The sequence below is a fragment of the Arachis hypogaea genome, chromosome 12 (assembly GCF_003086295.3).
Source record: "Arachis hypogaea cultivar Tifrunner chromosome 12, arahy.Tifrunner.gnm2.J5K5, whole genome shotgun sequence".
NCBI classification, from domain to species: Eukaryota; Viridiplantae; Streptophyta; class Magnoliopsida; order Fabales; family Fabaceae; genus Arachis; species Arachis hypogaea.
This window is the reverse complement of record NC_092047.1, coordinates 71484988-71497546: the sequence shown is the minus strand read 5'-3', so window position 1 is coordinate 71497546 and position 12559 is coordinate 71484988.

The following is a 12559-nucleotide window of genomic DNA, read 5'->3' as shown; positions in this document are numbered from 1 at the left end:
TAGAGGACTACAATGGAAAAATCGAAATCTTGAGGATTATATTGAGTATACACGCGAATCTCAGTAACTACTATAGGAATTTACTCAAGTTTCTTAACATGTCGGTTGAACCAGCCCCGAAATTCAACGTTATATATTGTAGGCAAACTTGGAAGTCAATAGGAAAGGCTGCAAGATTAACATTCCAGAGGTTTATGTATTGCATATGGTGGGGAGACCTTGTAATTGGAACTATATGGATAAAAACTCTTAAAGCATACATTGTTGATTGTGATTCTTCGTTCATTCATTTTTTACACTAGAGTCAATTTGTAATCACCCATGAGGACAAATCAACAATGCCAATCCAAGCTCAATTTCACCACATCAAGAGATTGGTTAACATGATGCAATCGCAGAAGCTTTTAAAATTCAAGCGAACAAAAGTGATGAGCATCCCAAACTTCCTCTACAACTTCCTGAGGATATGGAACCTCAACTAGTTTTGTCGCATTGCACCTTTGCCAAGGTTTTCGATCAACATTTGGGCTTTGTTTGTGTGAGTGGAAAAGGAAAGAAAAAGGAGGAAAAAAAATTAAAAGAAAAATGATTTTTTTTTATTATTTGGTTAAAGAGAAAAATTAAATAAAAAAATTAAATAGAATAAAAAAATAATAGAATTCACTAAATTTTTTTTTTTAATATTGGATGAAAAAGTGATAGAAAATTTGCTGTTATTTTATTTTAATATTGTTTCTATTTTTTAATTCATTTTATAATACAAGGATAAAATTATCTTTTTAAATCTTTTTATTTTTTTATCCAAATATATCTAACAAAAAATAAAAATTCATTTCAACTTCTTTGCTTTCTACTTCCTTCTTCTCTTTTTTCTTTTTCAACTAAACAAAGCTTTAGGCCTATCTCTTTAATGAGCCCACGATCAACATTATGAGAAAGGACAAATTTTTCATTTCTACCGTAGGTGAGTTATTAGATGAGTTGCATGTGGCAAATATCTTTTCAAAACTAAACCTTTGTTCGGGCAATCATTAGATATTGGTGAAATAGAAAGATCAATTCAAAACAGTCTTTTGTACGCATCAAGGCCACTATAAGTAGCTTGTGATGCCTTTTCGATGGACAACGCCCCAACCACTTTTTAGAGTTTGATGAATGACATGTTCAGACCATGGTTGAGAAGATTTGATTTAATCTTCTTTGATGACATTCTAGTTTATAAGTCTACTTAAAATATGCACTTACAACAATTGGAAGGGGTTTGAAAGTGTTGCAGCGAGAGTCTTTCTATGCAAAGCTCTCGAAATGTCTTTTGGCACCTACCATACTGATTATGTAGGGCATACAATCTCAGGGAATGGCGTTCATATAGAAAAAAAAAAAAAAAGATAAGTTACAGGTAGTGAAAGAGTGAAAAAGGTATGAGAACATTAAACAACTTTGAGGATTGTTAGGCCTATCAGCTACTACCGAAGGGTTAGTCGAGGATATGCTGGGATGACTGCACCACTCACTAAATTGTTGAAGAAAGATGCCTTCAATTAGAATGATAAGACTGGGTAGCTTTCAATCAATGAAAGGTGACAATCACTTTGAAACCACTTCTGATCTTACCGAATTTCGATCTTCCCTTCAAGATCAAAACGGATGCCTTAGGCACGGTTTCGAGTGCAATGCTTAAGCAGTGTACACATTTTATTCCTTATTTCTCTAAGAAGTTGTCCCAATTATAAAATTCCAATAACAAAAGCTGTTGCCAAGTTTAGGCATTACGTGCTAGGAAAGAAATTCACAATCCACATAGACCAATATAGCATTTATAATAACCAGAAAAAATAAATAAATAAATAAGACATAGGATCCACTCCTAAATATTTTTTTCTTTTTCTAATCTTAGATATACACCTACATTTCTTACTCACTCTCACAATATGAAATGATGAAGAAAAAAAAAAGAGAAGAGAAAGAAAGTGAATGAGAGGATGAAGGAAGAGAAGAGAGGAAGGAGAGAAAGGAAAGTTGTTGCTGTTGTCATCGCAGTTGAAGGTGTGGAGTGTAACACCCTTATCATCAGAATGTCACGCTTCTGGGTGCACCACTCTGATAGCGGGGATATTACGATGACCCTCATATATTAAATAATAAGATATGAGACTTTAAGTGTAAATCTATCGATGGTTTTACTAAAAACTTAAAACTTTTTCAACAAGAACAAACAACACATACTCACATACTTAATATTAATAATATATTATAGTATTACATACAAAAGCAATTACAAAACATATCCTCTGAATAAAACTCTAACTAACAAGGCGTAGGAAAAATAAATTCTAACAACGTAACTCGTAAACATAATCTTCTATATTCCTGTAGCTGTGCACTAAACCTTCGCACTTGTAGTTGAAAGGGGTGAAAATATGGGGTAAGAATTGCGGAGTTCTTAGTAGAGTCGGGGTGTATGGTCATATTCATTGTATTATCATAGCCAACAGCAACGAGCAATAGAATACATTTAGACTTAACAAATAAATAACACAGAAATCAAACGATCATATAGCACATCCACAATCACAGAAAACATACTCACAAACAAATATGCACAAACAAGTATGATGCATGTCTGTCCTATGGCTAATGAGTTCATTTGTCGGTTATATAGTCAAGCCGACATGTTCGATAGCTAACCCGGATACTGTCTCTCTATTGCGCATTAGTACCATTAGAGAGAATACGTGCCATGTCACCATTAGAGGGATTATGTGTCCTGTCACCATTAGAGGGAATAAGTGCCCTGTCACCTTTACAACCAGAGAGAAAATACAGACATACTTGTCATCAATCATCCTCAACTATGTCCCATTTATCATATTCATTCAATTTCATAACCAAACTCAATTTTCTTCATTCTTTTTCCTCATCTCTTTCCCGAAACAAGTAGACAACGCCACTGCCTCTTACCCGGGGTCACATATCTCATTTCAAAACCAAATCATTTAAACTCAAACATAATTCCTTCTTTTCTTAAATAAATCAAAATAAAATAAAACAATTCTTTCAATCCAAATTAACCAAAATAAAATTTCTCAGAGTTCTTCTAAAAATTTTAACAGCACCTCCTCTATAACTGGGACTTTGCTACCCTTCTCGGGTCCCATCCATACCGTTTCTCAAACTCTTTTCTTGATAAATTAAATTTAAACATAATATTTTTCTCGATAAAACTCAAAATATAATCATTTCTTTAATAATTCAAAATCAGCTAATATAATTCTTAAAACTTTTAAAAATTTATTTTGACCCCAAACTCTTTATAAATTATACTTTAATCACTAAACTTCTAAAAATTCTATTTTAACTCACAAATCTTTTTTATTCAACATCTAGCCCCAGACTCTTTTTTAATTATATTTTGGCCACAAAATAGTCAAAACATGGGGATTTTGTGTTTTTTAAAGAACCAAATTAAACTCATAAAAAATTCATCAAAATTACTTAATTTTTAACTAGTTTTTCAACAGTTTCGGTAACTAATTTTTCACAGCTTTTAATTTAATCTCGCGGTCATCAAACCTCATCAAATTTATCTCAAAATATCACATCACAATAGCTCCAAAATAATCAAAACACCCCAACTGGCTGTTCATACATAGTCGAACCAAATTCTCAAGCAAACAACAATAATTCAACAAAAATTCAACATAAACTTAATCAAACTCAAACAATAAACAATCAAACCAACATTCACTTATCAAATTCACATTTAATTATTACCAAATTATCAAACCCAACCTCCATGTGCAAAAATCACAACAACAGAAGCTTCAGGAAAGGTTTCTGAATGAGAAATTGAAGAAGAAAACGTCAAAATCGGCTATTCTAACTCCGGGGATCCCTCGGCCGAACTTTGCATGGAGGGACAGCAGCTCCACCATCAATTTCTTTCAACAAAAGTGACATCAGCATGAAAAGGAGAAAGATACGAACACTTTGATTGGATTAGATTTTTTATTGGAGTTACGAATCACAAGAAATCGAAGCTGAAAGGTTTATATTTCCATGTGACGTGGCAAAAATTGGCAAGTTAAGAAATTATTATAAGAGATGCGTTGCAAGTATAGTTTTCAACCAACCAAAATTCCGCTTATCAATTTAAAAAGGGTTGTCACAAAATTAGAATTAAAATACTGGGAGTATGAATCCCAGGTCGTCTCCCAACGAGTTACAGAAAGATGTGCTATTTTATTAATCAGATGTTTTCTAAAAAGGGTTGAGTTTGATAGACAGGAAATTAAATAAGAGAATTTATGTAATTTAAATAAAAACCTTGACTGGGAGTAGATTAGTTGGAAGCCCTATCCTTGATGGAGTTCTCTCAAGATCAAATGATAATTGAAGGTTGTCTGCTCAGTTATCCTTTACCGGATAAAGGAAAGTCAAGCAAGTTGGAATCAGTTTCTATTCACAAGTTCTAATCCTCTCCCTTGGGAAGGGTTAGTGTCAGTGATTAGATGGCGATCCAATGATAATCCCAATTATAATTTTACTCTTGAGCATCCAACTCAAGGTCCTCTTTTCAATCAACTCCCAATCAAGTTATGGAACTACTCGCTCATTATGATTGTGAAATTCATGAAATAAGAAGGGAAAATAAAGAAAGACATGATAAATAATAATAAAAAAGATCAATAAAAATAGAAATAGTTCTTGTATTAATAAATTCTAAAAATAGTTCAATAGTAACTCTGAATAAAATAAGGATATGAAAGAGTAAGTGACAAGTAAGGAAACAAACTAGAATGATGAAGCCTTAATGGAGGTAATAACTCTCCTCAATATCCCAATCCAAAAAAAAAGCAATAATATCAAAATCCTAAGAACTATGAATGTGTAGAGAGAAAACCTAGAGGAGGAGTAAAATCAGATCTAAAACTAAAATTACGCGGAATGAATGTTGTTATTGGTCTCTGCATGTTCTCTGGCTCTAATATGCTTTTCTGGGCCGAAATCTAGGTCAAAACAGGGCCCAAAATCGCCCCCAGCGAATTCTGCAGATTCTGCAGATCGCGCACGTCACGCAATCGTGTCATCCACGCATTCGCGTCATCCAGTGTCTTGTCTTGCCACGCATACGCGTCGTCCACGCCTTCGCGTCACTTGTGCAGTTTCCATTCCATGCGTTCGTGTCAGGCACGCGGACGCGTCATTGCATTTTCCTCTATTTCGCGTGGTCGCGTGAGTCATGCGTCCGCGTCACTTCTCGCTGGTCATCTCCTCAATTTCTTGTGTTCCTTCCATTTTTGCAAGCCTCATTTCCAATCTCCAGGTCATTCATGCCCTATAAAGCCTGAAACACTTAACACACAGATCACGGCATCGAATGGAATAAAGGAGAATTAAAATACATAATTAAAAATCTCTTGGAAGCAGTTTTTCAACCATGGGGTAATTTTGGGAAGGAATTGTAAATACATGCTAATTTAATGAATAAGTGGGTAAAGATTTGATAAAACCACACAATTAAACATAATATAAACCATAAAATAATGGTTTATCAACCTCCCCACACTTAAACATTAGCATGTCCTCATGCTTAGTTGAAGGAGATAAAATGAATGAGTAGGAACATGTAAAACTCATGCACTGCAATGCAACCTATATATGTGAATGCAACTATATGATTCTTGTCCACTTGGTCAAAAGTAAATAAGCTCTTCAAGATAATCACAAATGAAATTCCACTAATTTAATTCTTATACAGGAACAACAGACAAAAATGCAAGAAGGTAGCTCATGAAAGCAGAGAACATAGAATTTAAGCATTGAACCCTCACTAATGATGTATGTACGCTCTTAATCTCTCTAGTGTATAGGGTAATCACTCTATCCTTCTCTAATCATGCTTTCTAATTTTTGTTCTTCACCTAACCAATCAACAACAATTAATATACCAATGCAAACATCAAGAGGTCTTTTCAAGGTTGTAATGGGGCCAAGGTAAGGGTAAGGATATATATATATATATATATATATATATATATATATATATATATATATATATATATATATATATATATGGCTGAATAAGCTTATAAATTGAATCTTTAATTATCCCAAACTTTCACCTAACACACACATATATATATTCTATGTAACTTAAATTTCACACCTAGCTACCCAAAATTTTTCCTTTCACATTCTATACTGATGTATCAACTTTTATTTTAATTTTATCATATATGCATTGATCTTTGAAATTTTAACTTAGCATTGGGGTAATTTTGTCCCCTTATTTAATTATTGAATATTTTTAGATTTTTTTGACATTAAAATAAACACAGCTTATCAATGCACATAGAATTTTTAATTTTTCTTTTATAATTTCACATGAGTAGGTACCCAAATTCCCATTATATTATCATGACACATTCCCTTATTATCTTTTGTTCCCACAATTTTCCCATACCCAATTAACACACAATTCTATCTCAAGCTAACCAAAGATTCAATTGGGATATATAATTGTTTTTCTGCTTAAGGCTAGTGATGTGGTGAAATAAAGAACAAATGGGATTTAAAGGCTCAAAGTGGCTAACAAAGGTAACTTAAGGGGAAAGCTTAATTTGGATAAGTGAGATAAACAAATAATGGCCTCAATCATACGCAAGCATATAAATATATTAAACATTGGACATATAGGATGAAACAAAATACAGATTACAATCATAGAGAAATAAACACACAAGAATAAAATATTTATGGCTAAATAATGTAACCATGTATTTAGGCTCAAAGTCTCACAGGTTGTGTGTTCTTTAGCTCAAAAATCATGTTCCAAATACAACCTCAAGCAAATTTAACATAAAAGTTTTGATTAAAATTAGTGAAATTGTGTTCTAAAAATAGGGTCTTAGAAGAAGCTTAATGTCTTTTCAATAAAGTAGAACATGCATGCAACTAACCTATTATTATGCAATTTATCCTATTCTACAAAAGAAAAACTAACTAAATATCCTATTTTATTGGTTTAAGGAAGAGAAACTACCTCCGGAAGTCAGGTACTGACCGACCTCCCCACACTTAAGGCTTTGCACCGTCCTCGGTGCCATCTGTCAGGAACAAAGGTGGGCTGGTAGCAGTATCTCCACAGTCGGGACCGTCATGGCTCCCTGTGCTGGTAAACGAAGTGGAGTCCGGGGTGTCTGAGTCTCTGTATTTTCCTTTAAGTAGCTCCTTGAGGTATGTGAATCAGCGCTTGTTACGGTGCTCTCTCAGCTTTGCTTTGTGTTCCTGCCGATCCAACCTCTAAAGTATCTGGTGGAGCATTTGGTTTGTTGTAGGTGCTTGTAGTGTTGAAGGAGGAATGTCTTCAGCCGGTTCAGTGGGCTGGCTTGTAGTTACGGCTGGAGATCTGATATATTTCTCGTGAGGGACGTATTGATCATCCCGTGGAAGCATGGCTTTGGTGTCCCCAGCTCTGTAGGAGACTCCGGCTGCTGAGACAAGATATGAGACCAAGGCGGGAAAAGGTAAGTTGCCCGCAATTTGTACATGTCCCATGGCATTCCGGATGTGTCTTGGTAGGTACAGAGGCTGGTCCATAAGGATGCACCATAGTAGAACGGCCATGTTTGCAGTGAAGGAGGACTCGTGAGTGCTCGGAAAGACGTAATGGGACATAATCTATGCCCATACGCGAGCCTCCAAGGTAAGTGCAGAAGCCGATATTCCCTTAGGTCGGGAATGATGGTATCCATAGATCCATCTGCTGCCAGGTAGTGCGATAACTCTGAGAACAGCGTCCCAGTCAAATTGGTACATCTGGCGCTTGAGTGAGGCTTCTTGAAATGTGTCCAGTCCTTCTGGAGTAAGGGGGAGATCTAGAGCTCGTTGAATGGCCTCTTCTGTAATGGGGACTTATTTCTGATGGACGTAGACAGACTGCAGGGTTGGTAGGTGGAAATTAGAGTAGAACTCGACTACCCAGGAAAGATTAACCTGCCGTAGCTGTCTCTGAAGGAAACCCCATTGTCTTCGTTCAATTTGCGGCTCAACAAATTCAGCAATATGGGTCGGGAGGATAAGAAGGTATTCGTTGTTGTAACTCCTTTTTGCCAGGATGGGGAACATCTGCTCACAGTAGCGATTGGTAAATCGTGCAGTGTCCTTTGCTGGGAAGGCTTTTTCTTTGTCATCAACATTAATAATTCTCTTAATTCTTTTTGTTGAGGGCTTGACTGCAGTTGAAGATGGCTCTGCCACTAGAGCTCATTTGGTTCCTCTCCTTGCTGTTGATTTGGGAGTAGCTTTCTCCTTGCCTTTCTTCGTGGCCATCCTAAAAGAAAGAAAAGGGAAAGTATGTTAAAATGTCACGGTTTGGAGCAAGGAAGAAGGTGGGAAAGGAGGTAATCAGTGCACATTAAAGATGAATGATGTTAACACATGGTCATGACTACATGTGAGAAATCAACTATGGAAATATAGCAAGTGCATATGATGACAATTAAATGCAAGGTGTTTATTGGCATGCAGGCAAAGGCATGAGTAGCATAGATCAAGCATTCAATGTCCAAGTTAGATTACCAAGCCTTTCAAACTGATAATTTGTTTGTAACGACAATTATATTTAAATAACAAAATAAAAGAAGGTTTTTTGTGAAAAGCAAGCATTTAGAGTAGTAGAATAAAAGATATAAAAAAATAGTGCACAATGCCATATGGGCGTTTTCACAAACACATAGCATGCATGGTGAATAAGTTATTGAATGTATTAAATTGAACATGCAAGCAACCCTTAAAAATTAATATATAATTGCCAAACAATTTTAAAACAATCCACAAGCAAATCATAAGGAATAATAATGACCCTACTAAATTTTTAACACCAATTAAAAGAAAAGGAAAGAAAAGAAAAAGAAAACATGGATAATGCAAGTAAAAAGAAAAAGAAAAGAAGAAGAAAACATAAATTAAGAAGAAGAATAGAAAAGTAAGGAGGGAAGAAGAAAAGAAAAACCTTGTTAATGGTGGTGAGAGAGAGAAAGTAGAAAGTGAGAAAGAAGGAAGAAGAAGAAAGGGGAAGAAAATAATGAAGGAAAAGAAAAAGTAGGATTAGGGGAAGAGAAAGATAAGATATGTTGGCAGATTAGGATAAGCTGTGCGGCGCAAGCGACGCGGACGCCTGTGCTATGCGGTCGCATCGGTCACACGGACGCGTGATTCGTTTTGTGCTACTGGCGCGAGGGCAGCCTCACGCTCGCACAACTCTCTGTTCAAAACTCATTATTGCCAAATTCCAGGGTGACGCGGTCGCGTGGTTGACGCGATCGCGTGGGTGGCCAATATTGGAATGCGACGCGAACGCGTGGGGCACGCATTTGCATGGTAAGGCTTGTGCGTCTAGTGCCAGTCCAGCCCCATTCCAGCACAACTTTTGGCCAGGCACCCGTTTTTACGTCGATTTCCAGATCACGCATCCGCGTGGGTGACTCGGACGCGTGGGAGGCATTTTTCCCACATGATGCGGACGCGTCAGCGACGCAGTCGCGTGGATCAATTTGTGCCAAAGGCATGCCTCCAGCCACGCTCCCGCGTGACTTTCTGTTCGATTTATTTTTCTTTCTTACTCACCTGCGACGCGGACGCGTCGGCGACGCTGTCGCATCGCGAGCCTCCTTTTTTTTAAATAGAAATATGCAAATGTGCAGATGAAGATGCAAACTGAATGCATGAATAATTGAGAAGAGTTATTGAAAAAAAGAAAATTAAGAAGAGAGAAAGGAACGATCATACCATGGTGGGTTGTCTCCCACCTAGCACTTTGCTTTAACGTCCTTAAGTTGGACGCTCCACTAGCTCAGTCTTCTGCTGTGGGTGGATTCTCCAAAAGGAAGATCTCTAGCTCCTTGGGTTTCGTCGCCTTCTCACCATGATATAGCTTTAAGTGATGCCCATTAACTTTGATGAAATCAGAGCTTGAAGGATGACTCAGATGGAAGACTCCGTATGGCTTAGCCTTCTCTACTCTATATGGACCTTCCCATCTTGATCTCAACTTGCCTGGCATGAGCCTCAGTCTAGATTTGTAAAGGAGGACAAAGTCTCCAGGTTGGAACTCTCTCCTCTTGATGTGCTTATCATGCACAACCTTCATCTTTTCCTTGTACAGCCTTGAGTTCTCATAAGCTTCTAGGCGAAGGCTTTCTAATTCTTGCAGTTGCAACTTCCTTTCAGCTCCGGCTTTCTCAAATCCCATATTGCACTCCTTTACTGCCCAAAAGGCTTTGTGCTCTACCTCAACTGGGAGGTGACAGGCTTTTCCATAAACTAAGTGGAAGAGACTCATCCCAATGGGTGTCTTGTATGCTGTTCTGTATGCCCAGAGTGCATCTTGTAGTCTGGTGCTCCAGTCTCTTCTATGAGATTTGACTATCTTCTGCAATATACTCTTTATCTCTCTGTTAGACACCTCAGCTTGTCCATTAGTCTGGGGATGGTAGGCAGTTGCCACTTTATGAACTATCCCGTGCTTCTTCAGAAATCCTGTTAGTTTCCTGTTATAGAAATGGGTGCATTGATCACTCACGATTGCTCGTGGTGATCCAAAGCGACAAATAATGTGGTTTCTAACAACGGAAACAATAGTGTTAGCATCGTCAGTACGGGTAGAAATTGCTTCCACCCATTTAGAAATGTAATCTACAGCTAACAATATATAAAAATAACCATTAGAATTTGGAAATGGACCCATGAAGTCAATACCCCAAACATAAAAAATTTCACAGAAAAGCATAGTCTGTTGAGGCATCTCATCCCTCTTGGATATATTACCAAACCTTTGGCATGGGGAACAAGATTTACAAAATTCAGTAGCGTCTTTAAAAAGAGTAGGCCACCAAAATCCACAGTCTAAGATTTTTCTAGCTGTTCTTTGAGGGCCAAAATGTCCTCCACTCTCAGATGAGTGGCAGGCCTCTAAAATGGACTGAAATTCTGATTGAGGCACACACCTTCTAATTACCTGGTCAGTGCCACATCTCTATAAATATGGGTCATCCCATATATAATATTTGGACTCGCTTTTCAGCTTGTCTCTTTGATGCTTAGTAAAGTCTGGAGGAAAAGTGCGGCTAACTAAATAATTAGCTACAGGCGCATACCAAGGGACTACTTCAGATACTGCTTGTAAGTTATCAAACGGGAAATTATCATTTATAGGAGTGGCGGTATCTTTAATGTGCTCAAGGCGACTCAAGTGGTCTGCCACTAGATTCTGGTTACCACTCTTATCCTTAATTTCTAAATCAAATTCTTGTAGTAGCAGTATCCAACGTATAAGCCTTAGTTTGGACTCCTTTTTAGCTAATAAATACTTTAGAGTTGCGTGGTCTAAGTACACTACTACTTTAGTACCAAGTAAATAGGCTTGGAATTTATCCAGAGCAAAAACGATAGCAAGAAGCTCTTTCTCAGTAGTAGTGTAGTTAGACTGAGCAGTGTCTAAAGTCCTAGACGCATAAGCAATGACAAAAGAATCCTTACCTTCACGCCGAGCCAGCGCTGCTCCTACTGTATGGTTGGAAGCATCGCACATGATTTCAAACGGCTGGTTTCAATCTGGTCCTCTCACAATTGGAGCTTGAGTCAGGGCGGTCTTCAGCTTATCAAACGCTTGTTTGCAATCCTCACTGAACTCGAACTCAATATCCTTCTGCAGTAGTCTGGATAAGGGCAGTGCTACCTTACTAAAGTCCTTGATGAATCTCCGGTAAAAACCTGCATGGCCAAGGAACGAACGGACTTCCCTCACAGAGGAGGGGTAAGGTAAACTAGAAATAACATCCACCTTTGCTGGATCTACAGAAATGCCAGTATTAGACACAACATGTCCTAGTACAATCCCTTGTTTTACCATAAAGTGACATTTTTCAAAATTCAATACAGGGTTTGTACTGACACATCTATCTAATACTCTAGATAAACTATCTAAGCAAAGGCTAAAGGAATCACCATAAACGCTAAAATCATCCATAAAAACCTCCATACAGTCTTCAATAAGGTCAGAGAAAAGATTTATCATGCACCTTTGGAAAGTAGCTGGTGCATTGCACAAGCCAAAGGGCATTCTCTTATAAGCATAAGTCCCAAAAGGAGATGTAAAAGTAGTATTTTCCTGATCTTCAGTAGCTATATGAATCTGGAAATAGCATGTATAACCATCTAAAAAGCAATAATGTGATTTACCTGACAGGCGATCCAGCATTTGATCAATGAATGGAAGGGGGTAGTGATCCTTACGAGTGGCCTGGTTGAGGCGCCTGTAATCAATGCAGACCCTCCAGGCGTTCTGTACTCTGGTTGCTATGAGCTCTCCATGCTCATTCTCCACGGTAGTGACTCCAGACTTCTTGGGTACCACTTGTACTGGGCTTACCCATTCACTGTCTGAGATGGGGTAGATGATATCCGCCTTAAGTAGTCTGGTCACTTCCTTTTTGACAACCTCCAAGATAGTGGGATTCAGTCTTCTTTGGGGTTGACGAACAGGCCTAGCTCCCTC